Genomic DNA, 21,367 nt, shown 5'->3' with positions numbered 1-21,367 from the left:
CGTAAAAGAGGGGAAGGACGCGTTTGCGTTGTTTTGCGTCCGTGCATGGTCCGTGCATTCACTATTTCCCCCTAATTTACCCCTAAACTATACCTAAAAAGGCTTAAAGCTAAGCTATAAGCCCTATCCGCCGTCTACAGACGTTTGCAACCGGGCCTTATTAATCAGGCCAATCCGACGGCTCTAATTAAGAGGCCAATCTAGCTGTCTAAACCTTAACGATCCAGACGTCGGGCAACTAACCACGCTAATAACAACCTATGTTAGGTCTGTCCAAAATGCAGATATATGGACTTTAGTTCCTAAAAAGGCTTCCTAAACCTTTCCGGGCCATATCTATAGTTTATACTATTTAGTTAATCTCTTCTTAGTTTTCTTCCTCCCTACCTTTAAGCTTTTTACTCCCTAAACTAAGTCTTAGAAAGCTTTTATAACGTAATTAAATAGGTACTAGGCGACGTCTAAGTAGTTATAGATAAAGCGCCTATAGAAGTTGGTAAAGCCTAGGAATATTTAAATATCTTAATAGTTCTATAGCTCCGGCTACTCTTAAACCGTCTATACCTATAGGCGTTATAATATAACCTAGGAACTTAACCTACTTAGTATTATAGATATACTTTAACGCCTTAGCGTAGAGGCCTAATTGTCTAGATATTCTAGAACTTTGCAGACGTACTATTTAAGCTAATTCTTATCTTCTAAGTAGATTAGGATATTATCTAAATATATAATATATATACGATTAACTAGTCCCCCTAAGGCCCTATAAATATATAATTAGAATATTATAGGCATATTAGCTAGCCTAAAATGTATTACTAAATACTTAAAGTAGCTGTATTAGGTTTTAAAAGCGGTTTTTTACTTATTCCCTTCTTTAATATAGAGCCTATAATAGGCGTCTTATAAATCTAGCTTTATAAAGATCTTCGCCCTCAATAGTTAATTTAGTATTTTACTAACTAGTAGTAATAGACAACGGTTTTTAATTATAATTTTATTAAGACTACGATAGTCTATATATAGCCTTAGAGTTCTATTTAGTTTTAGGATAAAAAAATTAATAGGCCTACTAGTAATATACTAAGCTAAATTTACCCCTTTTCTAAGCAACTATTAAGGTATTTCTATAGGATTTTAAGCTCTTTATAAGAAAGGTTATAAATAGAAAAGTTTAGCGGTTACTTACCTTTTTCTAAATTAATTATATAATTATATTCTAAGTTCTATAGAAGGATTTTAGCTTACCTACCTAAAAACACCCTTAGTAAATTCCTTAGGCCTAATAGAACATATAATAGATTAGGGTTACGTTTATCCTCTATATTATAATTAGGTAGATTCTAAAGCTCCCTTAGAATACTTATAGGCAGCGTCGCGCGCTATAGTAGTTATTTATATATAGTCGCTACTATCCATTAAATAGTTATATCTAGTAGCTAGTAAAGGGTAGGGAATTCTTTAACACAGCGTTTAAGGTACTATAGTATACTCTCTATATATTACTTAAGCTAAAGTAATATATAACAATAGAAGTATCTTATAAGATCTTTAAGATCGCTGCCTCTTTATAGTATCTCTACGACCTATTTAGTAGTTTCCTATAGGGTATTTATTATAAAAAGGCTATCACCCATACTAGGCTTTATATTTATTGTTACAGCTTATATAAATGCCTTTAAAAGCTTATAGAATGCTATATTACGAAGATACTAAGCTAAAGAGAAGGAAAAAGGGGTCGCTAGGACCGAAGTAAATAAATATATAGGGTATTCGCCAAGGCGCTAATAATAGGCGAGCCAATTGTAGGTCGGTAGAATATAGCAGAATTTGGCAGGTGGCGTACTATAGCGCCGTTACATTACCCCCCTTTTGAAAGAAAGCCTGCCCTTAGACTTAGTTAGGAATAAGATAGTACTAGGCTTATAAAAACGCGAGATTATAAAATATAAGATAAGGAGAAGAAGACGCGAGTGCGTCTGGACTAAGTATAAAAGACGACTATAGTTTATGTGGAAAGCAATAGGCTAGAAGAGCCGCTAAAAATCTTAGTAAAGATCTGCCTAATTAGATAACTTTAACCGGCGGTTGAAGTTCTTAGATATCTAAAGTTTTATAGTACTGGCAGAAAATAGTATAACTTAGTAGAATTTAGTAGGATGCTGTATTAGGGCTTTAGGGCGTTTTTGTCCCTATATTCTTCTAGTAGCTTATTATCTTTACTATACTAGCATTCTATCTACTTATTTAAGTACTTTAGGGGTCCGGGTATATTAGGGTATTAGTTATAGAACTCTTTAAGCTTTTAGGGGTAGCCTATAAAGTTCTATATAGGGTACTAGGTTAGGTCTAAGTCGTAGCCCTTTTATTAAATATAGTGTTTTAGTATTCCCTATGCTATCTTATAGGCTAGTATTTCGTTAACTTCCCATTTATTATTACCGTTTATTTAAGTTAGTAGTGGAGGCTCGTTCTTTTATCTAGGTAATAGGTTATTTATAGCCTTCCGTAACTTATCTAGTAAAAAATAGGGTAAATACTAATTAAATCTAGGAGTTTTGCCTTATATAAATTACCTATCTTTTTAAGGACCTTATACGGTCCTACTATCTAGTAGTCTAGCTTACGGCTAGGTTATTCGGTTTTTTAATTCCTTATTATAACCTAGACTATATCGCTAGGGGTAAAGTTAGGCTCTTAATAGTATTTATTTACCTTTAGGCTATTTTTAAGTTTTTATAGGCTACTATATAGGCTTCCTCTAAGCGCTTAGTGTACTATTAGGCCTTACTATAGAATAGCTTCTCTTATATAGTCTAGGGTTCTTCTAGCCTTTTCTAGTTAAAGTTTATATAGGGTAAGTATCCTATTTCTAGCTAAATTAGGGCAAACCCTATAGAGTTATAGGGTAGGGTTGCTTAGGTATAGTCTATTAAGGGTAGTAGTTTAGACCAGTTATTCTAGAAATAGCTAATAAAGGGCCTAAGCCTAAGAGACACTAAACCGACTAAGTAAGGCTCGTTACTACACGAAGCTCAATATTATCTCTGCATTTAACCGTCTCTATATTACAAAAGGAGATAAATAGCTTATTGCATTTTGTACCCGATATGGACTATTTAAGTACTTAGTAACACCCTTTGGCCTCGCAAACGCTCTAAGCTTGTTTTAACATTATATAAATAATACCTTGCGTCCCTACTTAGACATCTTCTATACTGCTTATATTAACAACATCCTAATATATAGTAATAACCTAACCGAATATTAGAAATACGTTGACCTTATCCTATAAGCCCTATATAGAGCTAGTCTATAATTAGATATAGATAAGTGCGAGTTTTATAAAACGGAAGTCCTATACCTTAGACTTCTTATTTCTATAAACGGTATACAAATGGACCTAAAGAAAGTCGAAGTAATTGTGAATTGGCAAGAACCTGAGAACGTTAAGGACGTAAGAGCTTTTATAGGATTTGCTAATTTCTACTAATGGTTTATTAATAACTTCTCCGCCCTAGTTTTACCCCTTATAGCTCTAACCTAAAAGGATAAAGTCTTTGTCTTTAATAAGGAATGTAAGAAGGCCTTTGCCTATCTAAAGGTTATATTTACTACTACACCCGTACTCTAATACTTTAACCTAAACTAAATAAGTGTTATCATGATAGAAGCCGACTTATCTAACTATGTTATTAAAGGCATTCTGTCTTAATATAACGAGGATAGAGTATTATACCCCGTAGTATACTTCTTAAAATAACTAAGCCTAGCTAAATATAACTACAAGATCTACGATAAGGAATTGTTTGCTATTATTAGATGTTTTAAATAATAGCGACCCGAACTAGAAGGCGCTAGATTTCTAATTAAGGTTCTTAGCAACTATAAGAACCTATAGTACTTTACGACTATAAAACAGCTAACTTATTATTAGGCCTGTTGGTTAAAATATCTATCTTATTTCCAATTTTTAATTATATACCGCCTGGGCGTTTAAGGTTAGAAGCCTAACGCCCTAACCCAACACTCGCAAGACGTGCCAGCCCTAGAAAAAGCGCGCTCTTACTAAAATTAGACCCTGCTTCGCCCTAAACTATTTAACCCTCCTACTAAAGACCTTACGGTACACGTCCTTAAAATAACTAATTGATTAATTAAACAGATTATAGTTAATAAATACCTAAATAACGAGTTTATTTAAGAGACGCTTAAGCTAATATATAATAGCATCAGACGCTTTAAAAAGATTTCTCTAAGTAAATACAAAGCCTACGGAAACCGCTTATATTACCGGAACCGCCTAGTTATACCTAACTATAATGAACTTAAGCTTAAGCTCCTTAAACATATATATAATCTACTAGTAGCTGGCTACCTAGGCTAAGGAAAAACCCTAGAACTGCTTTAATAAGAATACTATTAGCTGAATATATATAATATAATATAAAGGTACGTCTCTAGCTGCCATATCTGCTGATAAGCTAAAGCTTTGTATAAGACGTATAACGGCCTCTTAAAGCAACTACCTATTCTAGACCGAAGATGGAAGGACATCTTAATTAACTTTATTGTTGATCTCCCTATAAGTAAAGGCTGTACGAATATTATAGTAGTTGTAGACTAACTATCTAAGATGAGGTATTTAATCGCCTGCCCTAATATATTAACGCCTACCGTTGCTTAACTGTTCCTAGATTACGTATAGAAACTCTATAGACTCCCCGAAATAATTATCTCTAATAGAGGCAGCCAGTTTATCTTTATATTCTGGAAAGAACTAACTACCTAACTCCGCATTAAAGCACTACTATTTACTACATATTACCTAAAAATAGATAGTTAAATAGAACGTGTAAACGCTATAATAGAATAGTATATCTAGATATACACGTCATATCTATAAAATGACTAGATTAACTGGCTTATATTCGCCGAGTTTACTGCAAATAATTCTATCTTAGAAACTATAAAGGTTTCCCTATTCCTAGCCAATTATGGCTAGTACCTATAAATGGGTTTTAAACCTTTTAGTAATATTTCTTACCCCACTCATTACGCCTTATAAGTTGCAGAAGTAAATAAATTTATAGAGAAGATAGAGGAACTATAATAGTTCCTTACTAATAAAATAACATAGGCCTAATCTGTCTATAAAGCCGCAGCGAATAAAAAACGAACCCTAGCACCGGCCTACTAAATTAGTAACTTTGTTTAGCTAGATATAAGAAACCTAAACACAAAATAACCTGCTAAGAAACTTAATTAGAAGAACGCTGGCCCTTATAAGATTAAGAAGGTTGTTTTCTCTTACGCCTACTAACTAAAGCTCCCTAATACGGTTAAAATCCACCCCGTATTCTATACGTTAGTCCTCTACCTTACTGCCCCCGTATTAGACGCCCTGCCTAAATAAATATAAGACCCTCCCCCACCAGTCAAAGTGGATAGTAAGAATAACTACTTTATTAAAAGAATTAATAACATTAAGTACGATAAACGGAAACGCTAGTATATATACCCTATAAAATAGAGAGGCTTTACTAAGCCCTTATGGAAACCTGTTAACTCTATAGGACTTATATAAGCCGTAAAAGACTTTTATAAACTCTACCTAGAACTACTATAGCCCTATCTCGCAGAAGCTTAAGTTTAAAAGGGGGGTACTATTACGGGATACCCCCGTAACACCTTGCATACATCTACCTGTTTCTACTAACTTAGCAATTAAAGACTAACCGCGAAATGGTAATCTAACGGCAATCTGATGGCAATTTAACGGCAATCTATGGCATTCTACTATATTCTGCCAAGTTCCACTAAATTCTACTAAGTTCTGCTAGGACTATAACCTAAACCCTGTTCTGCCCTATATATATATTAACTAAGCAACCAAGTTAACAATATATGCCCTTTCTTCCCATTCTCCTACCTTCTTTCCTTATATAACGTCTTGATCTTATTATATAGTTTATATACATAGCTTAATAATATCTACTTTGCTATATATTATCGTCGCTTATACTTACTCCGTGATAGATACATTAGACTATTATAGTTATTAGTAGGATATCTAGTATTGTTTATACTAAAGAAGAACGGAAAACTTAGGCTATGCATTAACTATAGATAGTTAAATAGTATTACTTAAAAGGATAGGTATTCTTTACCCTTAATTAGCGAAATTTAGGATTAGATAGGTAATGCGCAAATCTTTATAAAGATAGATCTAAAATGGGCGTACCATTAAATTTAAATTAAGAAAGGCAATAAATAGAAGGCAGCTTTTAGGTTAAAAGAAGGGGTATATAAACTATTAGTTATACAATTCGGATTAATAAATATACTAGCAACGTTTTAAAAATAAATTAATAGTGTATTAAGAGAACACCTTAATAAGTTTGTTATAGTATACTTTAATATTATTATTATCTACTTAATAACTAAGGAAGAATATAGGGAACACGTTAAATGGGTTTTAAAGAGACTATAAGAAGAACAGATACTAGTAGTAATTAAAAAATACGAGTTCTTTACTAGGAAAATAGATTTTATTAAATTTATCATTAAACTAGGTTATATTAGTATAGACCTAAAAAAAATTAAAGCTATAGTAAGTTAGCAAAAACTAGAGAATATAACGCAGTTAAGGTTATTTTTAGGGGTTTGCAACTACTATAGAAGGTTTATAGTATAGTAGTTAAAGAATATTAAACTATTTACTAGGCTTATAAAGAAAGAAAAACTATAGGTATAGGGAGACGAATAAAAGAAGTTATTTAAGGAATTTAAGGAGTTATTTACCTAAGAGCTAATTTTTAAAATCTATTAACTAGGACTAAATACAGTTATAAAAATAGATATATTAGACTTTATACTAGGAGTATACTTACTATAGAGGTATAGGAATATATAGCATTTAGTGGCATACTATAGTTGGAAGATAATACTACTAGAGTTAAACTATAACATCTATAACAAGGAGTTGTTAGGTATAGTTATAATACTTAAAAAATAAAAAGCATTCTTATAAGGCGTAAAAAAAACTATTTATAGTTAAGATAAATTATAAAAACCTAACGGGGTTTTTAATAATAAAAGAACTTAATTGCAAATAGGTTAAATAGGCAGAGATACTTATAGAATACTATTTTAAGATTTAGTATACTAAAGGAACTAAAAATATAAAAGCAGACATACTTAGTAGAAAGGCTAAACTATAAAACAATAAGAAATTATTAGGAGTAATACTATATAAAGATAAGGACAGATTAATTAGATATAATTACCCTAAGCTAGTAGTAACTTAAGAAAATAATAAACTAGAAAAAGTTTATAAGATACTAAAAAGCTTTTAGGTATAAAGAATTCTAAAAATATAGCTAAAAGATCTATAGATGGATATATATAAAAATTAAAAAGTAAAGTATATCCTAAAAAGTATAGCAAAGCATTTTATAGAAGATTTCTATAAGGGAATAACTTAAGGGCATAATAGAGCAATAGGCTTAGTGTTAAGACTTTAAGAAGAATATATTATTAATAGAATTAAGGCATAGCTAGAAAAGTAATAAAAAAGTGTTTAAATTACTAAAGAAATAAACTAATAAGGTATAAGCTATATAGAGGGCTATAACCTATTAAAATACTAAAGAGACTATAGGAGGTTATATTATGGGACTTTATTATTAAGTTACTAAAGTTAAGAGATCCTATTACCGGATAGGAGTACGACGTAATCCTAGTAATAGTAGATAAGTTAACTAAATAGGGCTACTTTATAGCATATATAGAAGAAATCTTAGCGGAAAATATTACTAGAATCTATATTAAGGAAGTATTTATAAAATATAGAGTATTAAGCAAGATTATATTAGATAGAGATCTAAGATTTATAGTAGTATTTTAAGAGGTATTCTTAGCGGAATAAGGAGTTAGAGTAGTAACTTTTACTATATATTATTCGCAGACGGATAAATAAATAGAAAAATTAAATTAGACGCTAGAATAGTATCTAAGGCATTATATTAATTATGCATAAAATAATTAGGTATTATTATTACTAGTTATACAGTTTATATATAATATAACACCATAAAAAGGAATAGGCATATTACTATTTAAGGCAAATTATGGATATAAGCTAAGAATATCGTTATTACTATAATAAGTAAAGAAAATAAGTAGCACAGCTAAAGAAAGGATAAAGAAATTAATAAATCTTTATGTAGACCTTATAAAATTAGTAAAGGTAGTACAAAAAAGAATAAAAAGGTACTACGACGCTAAGAGATCTAAGAGACTAGATCTTAAGGAGGGGGATAAAGTATAGCTACCATATAAAATTTTTAAGAGTTAACAACTAAGTAAGAAATTAGACTACGTTAGACTAGGACCTTTTAAAATTATATAGAGNATTTTACCGGTTATATTTAAGTTAAACCTATTAGCTAAGATAAAGATCTACCCTATATAGTATATTGCAATACTAGAGCTAGTATATAGGAATATTAAGCTACTAATTCATAAAGTAAATATATATAGAGGATAAGAGGAAGACAAATAGCAAGTTTTAAGGATTATTAGTTATAAGGATATTAACAATAAAATATAGTATAAAGTTAAGTAGATAGGCTATAATAAGACTACCTAGAAACTACTATAGAATTTAAAAAATGCTATAGAAAAGGTATAGGAGTATTAGAAGAAAATGGGTTTGGTAATATTAAGAAGGAGCTAAAGATAAAGGGATTAGTTAAAGGTAATAAATAAGCCGGATTATTTAAGGGATCTACTACTAGCGTATAAACTATTTCCACCTCTTCTTAATTAGAATCCTTTTTAGCCTTCTTAGCCTTAAGTTTAGATAGACCTTACTTTACTAAGTAAAGCTCTTTTAAGCGCACCTTTTTATAAACCTTTACTAGATGGCTTAGGTAAGTATAAGTATTTAGTTAAGCTTTTAGAGCTTAAGACGCCTTATTAAAATAATACTATACTTTAGCAAGGGCCTCAGCTAGCTTACTTTTTAGGTTTTTAGTTGCTACTAATATACGTAACCCTAAAGGAGATTAGATAAGGAATTAGACGGTTATAAAGAATAATAAGACGCGTATACTTAGCGTTAGAGACGGATTAAACATTATAGGACGATCGCATATTCGCTTACGTATACTTAGTATAAAAAAAGGTTAGTAACTAGACGGAGCTGCGATTATAATATACAGTCATGGGACAAAAGTCTCCGGTCGGAAGCGATTTCCTACCAAAACTCAGCTTCTTCGCAGCGCATCTTTATAATAAAAAACATTAAAATTTTATGCTACAAAAATTAATAATTATAAAAATTTACTTTCTAAGTAAAATTATCTATTTAGATTTAACTAATAAATTATTATTATAAAGATAAATATACTCTAAAGTTTAGATACTTAAATTTAAGCGATTTTTAAGCGATTTTATATGGAGAATTAGGATTTTTAATCCTTACCTAACTTTATAGCTTTATAATAATTTTCCACATTATTATTATAAAATACTACTAATAAAAAGCTTTAATTTTAACTTAATAAAATATTGTGGTGGGTATAAAATCCAAAGGTGTTTTAGGTGAGTTTTGGTGTAAAAAGGCTCCCAGCCGGAGACTTTTGTCCTAGTACTGTATACTAACTTCTTCTTCGTATAACGAGAATAGGACGGCATAACTTTACTAAGAGAGAGAATAAACGTCACTAGCTAGTTATAACGATTAGACGTAGAGGATCTAATAGGAGGTATTAAAAATAATAAAGGTTATTAAATTAAAGATGGGAATGCTATACCTTTAATAAACAACTTAGAGATAGGAGATATATTTAAAAATAAAGATAAAGAGGAAGGGGATAGTATTACGGACCTTATATTAGCAGTAGTGCGACTACTAAGAATAGATATAAATGGGTTAGTTAAGATAGTATAGGAGGCGCTAGAACCGATTAAGCTATAAAATAAGGGGTAGCTAAGTTATATGGCTAGTTACGTTATAAGTTTAAAACGTAGAAATATAGGAATATAGGAACGTAACGTACCGATATACTAATGTACTAATATACTAAACCCTTTACTATGGGGAGGAGTTATATATTTAAGGATATACGGTCTCTATTAGGCTATAGAGACGTACTAGCCGTACTTAGCTTAGCGCAGGTGAGGCGTAAGCGAGGCGCCTACAAAATATAGTCGCCCCGCATTAGAGAATAGTAGAATTTAGTTCTATAGTTCTACTTTATTAAAAACTAGATACTTCTTACATTCCGCTACTGTTGTTACGTTGCTATATACCCTTAGGGCCTTAGCGTCCTAACAGTTCTAAATTCTCCTCCCTTTTTAGGGGTAGCGGCTTGGCAATATAGTGGTTTGCTAAAGCTGCGACTATATAGCGACAGCCTTCTATTAAAAAGACAACCTATATTCCTTAACTGCATTACAGTCTATTAACCTAATAGCGAGACACGGGCGTAACGTTAGCGTAATGCGTAGTACTAAGTTTAGGGATTAGCTCTAGGACGACGTGGGTAGACCTACGTCCTAGATAGAACTAGAAGCTATAGGCGAGGATACTATATAGAAAGAAATACGACGGCTAGAGAATAAGAAGCTATAACTCTTAGAGTAAGGAAAACTATAGTTGCTTAGGAAAGAGGTGGAAATACTAAGACGGCGTTAACGTGGTAAGGTAACGTTAACTTTTATTCCTAACCTAAATCTGCTACCTTAGAGCATCCTATTAGAGTACTTAGAGGGTAGCTTAAGGCATTTAAACCTTAAGCGGAAGGCTACTAATATAATAGGCGCTTTATTAAAACGGGCCGTTAAAGTAGAGAAGATTGCTCCGTATTACGGTAAGAGCATATAAGAGCACTAAGACTTCCGTAATAGCTTAAAGCTAGCATTCTGCCTAGAGCTTAACGCTTTTATAGGTAAGGATACTAAAGTTGCGTTTACTATGTAATATATAAAGGGGACTAACTGAACCCTTTAGCTATAGTACGAAGATGACTATTTAGATATGTAGTTTACCTAGGAGGAGCTAATGGAATTCCTACTTAACTAGATTAAAAGTCCTATTAATTAAGAACTCTATATAGCCCTAATATATATAAGGGCAATGCAATGAACCAATTAACTTATAAATAAGTTTACTACTTACCTAACCTTCTTAAAAGCATAAATTAACCCTCTTTATAAGGTAAAGCATCTAATAATATATCTATTCGCAAAGCTACGGCTAGAGCTACGGCTTACGGTTATTAACTATTAGGAATTTCTATAAACTTAAGATTAGCTAGTTTCCCTAGCTGCCCTATTAGAGGAAAACTAGAAGAGCGCGAGCGCCCTATAGGCTAGAAGTAATAGGCGCGCCGCGAACTTAAATATAAAAACTACCCCGTTGGGTAACTTAGGGAAAGCGGACTCTAAAACTACTACTAGCGACGTAATGGTGGGGCGAAGTAGTACCGCTAGGGGTTTAACCTAACCTAAGGGGAACTGTAAAAATTATAGCAAGCTAGGATATTAGTGGCAATAGTGCCCGGAGCTATAATAGTACTAGCCGCCGCTAAGTAGCGTAAACGCTATCTCTATACTAGGAAAAGGTAGGCGCCCTTAAAGTTCCTTATACCCATAGGGTATAAGCTACTACTAGATTATAAGGAGGCTATTACTGTCTTAAAAGAAGTCCTATTTAAGTAAACCTAGAAGGAGACCTTAGTAATGCTTAATCTCGGCGCCGAAGTAAATATAATTAATTAGCGATTTGTAATGAAGTATAACTTTAAAATACTAGATATAGAATTGCCTACCTACTCCTAGTTAAATAAAACTTAGGTATATTGCTATAAAGCCTATAAGGTACTATTACGAATAAAGGACAGCTAGGGTAGGATTAGAGAAGTAACCCTTATCTACTATAGAATGGCTAACGCATCCCCTACTGTTACCCTAGATATGCTAGGGTTAAAGAAGGCCTAACTTCTTATTAACTGTGAGGCGAAGGCGTGGCAATAAAACCTAGATAGCTCGTCCCTGTTGCTATAAACCCCTAAGGGTTTTATAGAGTCTCTCTAGAGGGAATCTAGGGTCTTCACCCTAGTAATTGCTAGATTAATGCCTAGTAAATAAGATAATAGTAGCTTACTAGTTTTTCCCCCATAGTTAAAAGAAGCTAGCGATATCTTCTTATATAAGGAAGTAAGGAAGCTACCCTAATACTATTAGGGCGACCATGCTATTAACCTAGAAGAGGGATAGGAGGTTCTATATAGACTGCTTTATAACCTTTTAGTTAAGAAGCTAGAGGTATTAAGGGAGTACTTAGATAACACCTTAGCTAAAGGCTAGATCTAACTAAGTACTAGTCCCGTAGGGGTACCTATCCTATTTATATTTAAAAAAGAAAAAAAGCTACGGCTTTATGTAGACTATAGAGGCCTTAATAAGGTGATAATTAAGAATTATCTTATACTACTATTAATTAGTAAGACCTTGGACCGCTTAGTAGGTTTTAAGATCTTTACTAAGTTAGACCTAACAAATGCGTACTACCGCCTTTATATCCGTTAGGGCAATAAGTAAAAGACGGCGTTCCACACGCGTTACGGCCACTTTAAGTATTTAGTTTTACCTTCTGGGCTAACTAACGGACTAGTAACCATTTAGGGCTATATTAATCGGGCCTTATTAGGACTAGTAGACGTCTTCTATATAGTCTACCTTAATAATATTTTAATTTTCTTGGAAAATCTAGAGGAACACTAGCGCTACGTACTAGAAGTGCTATATAGGTTGCGGTAATATTAACTATATATAAACCTTAAGAAGTGTAGGTTTAGCGTATAAGAGGTTAAGTTCCTAGAATATATTATTAGTCCTAAAGGCGTTGTAATAGATCCTAGCTAGGTAGAAGCTATTATTAAGTAAAAGAGCCCTTAATCCTATAGGGATATCTAGGTCTTTCTAGGTTTTACTAACTTCTATTACTAGTTTATTTATAAGTACTCTACTATTATAAAGCCTATTACTAATCTCCTAAAGGGAGTAAAGAACGGCTGTAAAGCTGGGCCTTTTAGTTAGCTAAAAGAGGCGGAGTAGGCGATACGCCGGCTCTGCAACGCCTTTATAACGGCGCTGCTTCTATAATACTATACGCCGGGCTTACTAACCTGGTTAGAGACTAATGCCTTAATATAAGGCCTAGCAGCTATTATATTACAGCTGTTTAAAGACGGCCTTTAGTATCTAATAGCCTTTTAGTTTAGGAAGCTTTTACTAGTAGAGCGTAATTATAAGACCTATAATTAGGAGCTACTAGCTATCGTAGAGGCTTTTAAGTATTGGAGATACTATATTAAGGGGCTATTAAGCCGCCTAAAAGTGCTTATAGATTATAATAATCTAAAGGGTTTTATAAAAGTAAAAGCCCTTAATAGACGGTAAGCTAAATAGGCTATGGCATTAGCTGCCTATAACTTTATCATTAAGTATAGGGCGGGAAAAACGAACCCCGTAGACGCGCTATTGAGGCAACCCCTAGGCGTAGGGGGTCCGCTAGAAAAAGACACTATGCTACTATTGCTCTATAGGACTTTAGGAATATAGGGCTACTAACTTAAGGTAAAAGTCCTATTAGGTATATAAGAAAGCGAGCCTTTTATAAAGGTATTGTTTTTACGGCTATAAGCTAGCAACCTAATAGCGGTACGCCTGGGCTATATAGTATTACGGTTTAACTAGGCAACCTATATATATGCCGTTAAGTAGCGTATAATAAGGACCTAAGTTAGAGAAGCTAGTACTTAAAAGAGTGCTTATAAGTCCAGTATAGAAATAGTTGTTAAGCTTATTAAAGGACTTTAGACTAAAGATAACTTTATACTATAAAAGCGCAGCAACAGCGTGGATACTGTAAGACGCCGTTAACGCGCCCGCTTAAAGCTAGTGTGGTAGTTTAATTCCGCTAGATTACTTTATTACCGCGGGAGGCTATATATACCCCTAGACCCAGTAGTTTATATAAAACTCCTATAGATCTATTACAATAATGCCCTAGCTAGGCACTTTAGTAAGAAAAAGACTCTAGATCTACTTTTGCGTAAGTACTACTGGCCTAGTATAAATGTGGATATTATAAACTATATCTCTACCTATAATTTATACTAACGTATATATACGCCTTAATATCGCCCTTACGGCAAGCTTTAAGCACTGCCTTACCCGGACTAGCCGTGGCAGGAGATTATAATAGACTTTATTATAGGCCTACCGCCTAACAAATAAGGTAATAAGGTATATAACGCAATATATATAATAGTTAACCGCTATACTAAGATGGCCTTATATCTACCTATAGTAAAAACTATTACTATAACCGAACTCGCGGATCTCTTCCTTAATAAAATAGTACGCCGTTTTAGAGCCCCTAGGGGGATTATATCTAATCGCGGTAGTATCTTTACTAGTAAGTTCTAGTCGGAGCTATGCTTTACTATAAAGATAAAACGTAGGCTAAGTACGGCCTTTTACCTATAAATAGACGGGTAAATAGAACGCCAGAACTAAACCCTAGAGTATTACCTCTGTGTATTCTATAACAAAAAGCAGAGTAATTAAGTAGGCCTTTTATTGCTAGCTAAATTTGCCTATAGTAATGCTAAATATAGTATAATAGGTATAAGCCCGTTCTATGCCTATTATAGGTTTTGCCTATATCTAGAATATAAGGTTTAGGCGGACGATAGTAGTTCTATTCTAGCCGCCTCTAAAAGGATTAAAAGAATATTCCTTAAACGCGAAGCGCTAGCGAAACGCTAGGAGCATGCCGCTAAGTCGTAGGCGAAATACTATAATTGTTATTACTAACTATAGGTATATAAAGTAGGGGATTTAGTCTTACTATTAACTAAGAACCTTAAACTAAAAAGGCTAAGTAAGAAACTTATAGCACGCTTTATTGGACCTTTTTATATAGCTAAACTAGTTAGAAAGTAAGTATACCAGCTATATTTACCTACGTCTTACCGTATCTACCTAGTGTTCTATATTAGCTTACTAGAGCTATATAAACAACGTAAGGGCACTACTAAAGACCCTTTACTAGGGCCTATTAAGCTAGATGATAAAAAGGACTAAGAGGACTAATATAAGGTAGAAGAAGAATGTAGAAGGAAGAAATATAACTAAACCCTATAGTACCTAGTTAAGTAGAAAGGCTAGCTAAAAGAGTATAATAAATAGGTCCTAGTAGAGGACATTAATAAGGACGTAAAGGAGATATATAATAGTTACTTTACCCTAAGGGGTAAATGGAAAAGAAAGTAGGTAAGAGAATAAAAAACTTTTAATTATAACTAGGATTATGCCCTACTAATAGGGCAACGACGGAACGACGGCGGAGTGATGGTAGTACGCTAATAGAAATATAGATACTCTATAGCTTTATTAAATCCTCCTTCTCCTCCCTTCCTTCCTCTTTCTCCTCCTCTCCCTTCTTATCCTCCTTTCCCTTCTTATCCTCCTTTCCCTTCTTATCCTCCTTTCCCTTCTTATCCTCCTTTCCCTTCTTATCCTCCTCTCCCTCCTCTTTATTATCCTTATTATCCTTCTCCTTATCCCTTATAATAGGAGGCATATTAGCCTATAAGTACTATTAGTATACACTATAACGGCAAAATACTTGCGCTATAATATGTACTAAAGCGCGCATTATGTTGAGAATTCCTTTAAGGGTATAACGAATGGCTTATAATTTCTGCACTTAGAGTAGGGAAAAGTCTTTACCCTTTAGGCGCTGGCGGAGACCGTACTTAGCGCTAGTGCGTAGCAAAGCCTTAATATCCTTTGTAAAGGATCTCTAGGTAGCAGCAATGTAAGTATTAAGGTTAACCGTATCCCCGCTAGTAACCCGCCGGCGCTTAGCCCTATTAATAAGGGTAAGCAGCTTATTTAGGCGGCTGTAGAAGGCCTTAGGGACCTAGTCTGTTAGCTATTAGAACCTAAACTAATATATTTAGACTTACTGCTTGGCACGACTTATTTAGTCATTAGTAATACCCGTAATTATAGTTAACCTGCTTACCGCAGATAGCCTACTTAGTAGCGGCTACGCGCTTAGTATAGCGGAGGTAAATTAATTTAAGTAAGGCTAGGGGAGCACCTTGCGAATAATAAGGAAGCTTAGACGGCGTTTAGTAGGGTTAACGATAGCTATAAGCTAGTATAAAGAATACTTACGGAAGGCTCGCCAACAGGCAAACCGGCGGCGTTACGCTTGCGATTTATAATTAATTAGAAGTTAGGAAGAAGGCAAGTCGTAGGCTAAATGAATTAAAATTAAATAGGAAGGGAAATCTAGTATTTTACCTTAGGGGGGACTCCTACCTTTATAGATCTCTATAAGGCCCTAGCATTCTATTATCCTATTTACTTATTATCCTATTATCCTATTTACTTATTGTCCTATTATCCTATTTACATATTATCTAATTTACTTAAATTTTATTATACACTTTTTATTTAGTAAAGAACAAGAATAACACTCCTATTGTATAATAGCGGCGGCTAATAACAGCTGCTTAAGAAAGGGGGGGCAATTATTAGGCTATAGAGACGTACTAGCTGTACCCGGCTTGGCGCAGGCGAGGCGCAGGCGAGGCGCAGACGAGGCGCCTACAAAACGTAGTCGCCCCGCATTAGAGAATAGTAGAATTTAGTTCTATAGTTCTACTTTATTAAGAACCAAATACTTCTTGCATCTCGCTACTGTTATTACGTTGCTATATACCCTTAGGGCCTTAGCGTCCTAACAGTCTCTATAAATAGTTTCTCTTCTTTATAGTAAATCTTAGAATATAATTAGAGTTAATTTATTGGGCAACCACTTTACTAGTTATTATTACGTTATTAACTTCTTATTTATCTATATACCCAGCCTATTAATAAGTCTACCGTAGTTCTTACTATAAGTCTTCGTTATAAACTATAATATGGATATTACAGTGCTGTAATAAAGTAGACTAAATAACTACGTTATGGTATAAAGAGGGGAAGAAGGTGGAAAGGGGGTATTATATATAAATAGTAGGGCTGGCCGCTAAGTCACTAGTGGTGGGCTAGCCAACAGTAGGAAACAGTATGAGACAGTATAAAACAGTATGCGTTAGGTCAGTGCCGTAACAGTACTCCTCTCCCCTAGATAGTTTAGTCCCTAAACTAAATAGATAACTTAAAAATAGGCAGTATATGGGGTTACTTATTTTTTACCGTAAAGATATTAGTTCCGCTTACTACCCTTAACCAAGCTAATAGTAATTTCTTATACCGGGCATAGAAAATCCTAATTAGTTAATTTAGTAAGTAAGGTTGGTAGAACTCTATACCACCACCTAAATTAATCCGCGTGGCGTTTCTTAACAAGAATTTAGCTAATTAGACAACTTTAACCGCCAGTTAAAGTTCTATAACATCTTAACCACTACAAATTTTAATATGGTGGTCGGCCGTAACCTTAGCGTGACTTTTCCTTATCTTATACCTAGTCTAGGGGTCCTAGCTTCTTAGGGTGTTGCTTATAGAAGCGCTATATAGCTTATTTGTAACCCTTTAGGTCTTCCTTTAGCTGCTAGGTTATATCCTTATAATATTTCTATTTAATCTTATAAGTTAGGCCTTGGGGGTCTTTATTATATACATTAAGGATTTTCTTAAACTCCTATTTATCTTCTATGTTGCCGTCATTATCTCTTTCTGCTACTCGTCCTTATACATTACGGTGTTCTATGGTATTAATATTTGCTTAGCTAGGAATCTCTTTAGTAGCCTAGAGGCGGACCTTAGATATATAAAAGGATTTATTTACTTGGATATGGTTTAGGAGGTCTACTATAACTGCCCCTTAGTATACTACGAGTATAGGGTATAGGCCATCCCATTTATTATCCTATTTCTTCTTAGGTCTATTTATCTTTATATTTTCTAAGCTAACTATAACTATATCGCCTTTGTAGAATAACGCGCTCTTATCCCTATAGGTATTAGCATTATCTTTATAGCGTTACTGTAAAATCCAGGCTAGGGCCTTAAGCTATATTAATATCCGCTTAAAGCAGTTAGCCATAGAGTCTACGCAGAAGAACTTCTTCTTTACTTATACTAATAGTATTAGTAGGCGGGGGCTAGTAGGCTTAATTCCGAGGCGAGGGTTAAAGCTATAGTTTGTAAAAAATAGGAAGATACCTATACTCTTATTAACTTAGTTATTTATAGCAAACTTAGTAAGCGGCAGGTAGTTAACCCAGTTATCCTATATAAAGCTAATAAAAGTATAAAGGTATTTATTTACGGCAGTATTAATAATTTTAGTTTAGCTATCCGTTTCTAGGTGCTAGGCTAAGCTTAATTATAAGGTTATTTTAAGGCGTTTACTTAGTTATTGCCAGAAGTTACTAATAAATTATATACCATAATCGGAAATAATTGTACTTAGTGTACTATAGAGCTTATACACGTTATTAATAAAGCTATTAACTAGCTCCTTTATTAAGAGTTCTATTACTAAAATAAGGTATTATATTTTAGTTAGGCGGTTTATAATAACAAGAATATATTTATATGCCTTACCGTAGCGTTGGTATACTAGTAGTGTTATAATATAGTTAATTAAGATATTAGTCTATAGGCAGGCAGGTAATTTTAGTAGCTTTAAGAAATTAGGCGGGGTAGAATACGGGGTTTTAGTATAAAAGTATAGGGTATAGTCTTTAATAAAGGTAGCTATAAACTAGGAGATTTTTGGCCACTAGTATATTTGGTTTAAGAGATTAAGAGTTTTAACCCGGCTAGGGTAACTAGCGGGGCCGCTGCTATAAGAGTAATAGGTAACTTCTAAGTAAAGGTCTAGGGCGTTAGGGACAAAGAGATATTAATAGAAGTAGATCTATCCGTTAATAATACTATATTCTAACTTATTACAACAAAGTAATTTCCTAATTTTCTTTAGTTAACGGCGAGCTTTCTAATCACGTAGGGCCGCTACTATATCTCTTATAAGTTTGTTCTCCTAGTATCCTAGCTAGATTAACTTATTTAGTAACTTTTTAGCTATTTTAGGGTCTAGAGCGGCTATAAACTCTATGTTATTAAAGTTGCGGGACTTATATAGTAATTCTTTTAAAATTATAGGGTTAACTTTCTAGGGCGGTATAATGACTTAGGCTTAGTAGCGGAGGCGTTTATTATTGGCGTCCTTAGGTCTTATTCCTAGTAGCTAGCTTAGGGCATTAAGGAGCGTGGCTTTGCTACTAGGTCTATATATAATTATAAAGTTAAACTATAAAAGGAACTCTACCTACTAGACTTAGTACTAATTTAGCTACTTAGTAGTTATAAACGTCTATAGGTTTTTATAGTTGGTAATAATTTTAAACGGCTCCTTAGTCCCTTATAGCTTAGGACGCTATTCCTTTAAAGCCTTAATAATAGCTAAGAGTTCTTTATTATAGATCTTATAGTTATACTCTAGCGCAGAGTGCTTTATGGAGAAGAATGCAACTAGTCTTAATTTTCCGTTATTATTATATTAGGAAAAGACTCTACTAGAAGCCTAATTTAATGCGTTTATCTCTACTACTATTTTCTTTGTGTAGTTATAGTATGCTAGTACTAGTGCTAAAGTAAAGGCTCCCTTAAGGGCCTTAAATAATCTAGCTTATTCTAGTCCCTATAGCCATCCGATATCCTTCTTTAGGAGTTTTATTATAGGTATAGTGATAGCAGAGTAGTCTTAGATAAATTGTTAGTAGAAGTTCGCAAAGCTAAGAAATTATTATAGTTCTTTAATTAATATTAGGTCCTTCTATTCCTATAAGGCCTATATCTTCTTAGGGTTTATAGTTATACTATTAGTTAAAATAATTAAACCGAGGTATTTTATTTTAGTAGAGTAAAACTTAGACTTATTAATATTAATCTAAAGTCTAGCATTACCGAGTCTTTAGATAACTTTATTTACATACTTAGTATACTTAGCGCGTGTTTTAGAAAAGATAAGGACATTATTAAGGTAGGCAGTGTAGTAGTTATTAAGGGCGTTATATAGAATATAGCAGGTGTTATAGAGGCTAAATAGTATAACTAGTATCTTATAGAGTCTAAACTGGGTAATAAATGCTATAAGCCACTTATAGCCCTTCGTAATCTAGATCCGGTTAAACGCAGTAATTATATTAAGTTTAGTAAAGTACTTAGCACTATAAAGTGCGTTAAGTGTCTCGTAGATTAGTGGTAGTAGGTACTAATTTTTAATAGTAACTATATTTAGGCCTCGGTAGTTATAGTAGATTTATACACTACTGCTGGGCTTAGTAGTAAGAAAGAGTAGTGTGGTAGCTAGTAAGGTTAATTTGTGGATAAAACCCTTATCCAGTATCTTATTAATCCACTTCTTTACACACCTAAGTTTAGTAAGTAAAAGTGGTCTATTTTTATAGTACGGGGCCTAGTTTCTAGGGATAATCTTAATTTTATAGTCCTATAGTTAGTAAAGGGGCAGCTTATCTATATTCTTAGGGAGGAAGTGCTTAATATATTTACGGAACTCCTTTAGTAGGCGTTATAGAATATCTTCGCGGGTTAATCCTAGTTTGCCTTTTAGAATTTTTTTAATATTAGTATTAACTATCTTCCAATATAAAAGCTCGGGTTTAGTTTTTAGATTTATTTTAAGGAAGTTATAAAAATAGGGGGAGAGTACTTTACGGGCTTCCTTTATTATATAGTCGCCTTCTACTAGCCAGTAGAAAGACTTTTCTAATAGGTTTAGTACTTCTATTAGGCCTATAGGCAGCTCTTTAAGCAGCTGTTAGTACTTATCTTATTTAACTAGTTCTACTAGCTCCGCTATATAGATCCTTATTACCTTTACGTCTTTTTATTTATAGAACTAGGTAAAATTAATAGCATAAGTGCATTTAATATTGTCTAGGTTAGGGCGTATCTAGTTCTCTAGTGCTACGGCTAGGCTAGCACAGCTTAATTAGCCTGGGGGGGCGGAAATGAGGCGGCGGCCCTATACAGTACGCGCGGGAGATGGGTATAAGGTTAGGCGTTATAGTGGCGCGGTTTCTATTATTTAGGTCTTAGTAGTTTTATAGCCAGTCCTTGCTATAACGCGAGCTATAGTGTGCGTATATAGTATATGGCTTAGTTCTGGGTATCGGGCTAAGCAGCTAGGGTTTAAATGGTACCTAGGTTAGGGTTGGATTCTTAGTAGTAACGGCGTAAAGCGGACCTTCTTTTTTAGTCTTGGTAGGGCTAGCTAGCCCGTCGTTTTAGT

The sequence above is a fragment of the Cenococcum geophilum genome (genome assembly GCF_001692895.1).
Source record: "Cenococcum geophilum 1.58 unplaced genomic scaffold K441scaffold_1, whole genome shotgun sequence".
NCBI lineage: Eukaryota > Fungi > Ascomycota > Dothideomycetes > Gloniales > Gloniaceae > Cenococcum > Cenococcum geophilum.
Note: the sequence above shows the minus strand (reverse complement) of the source record.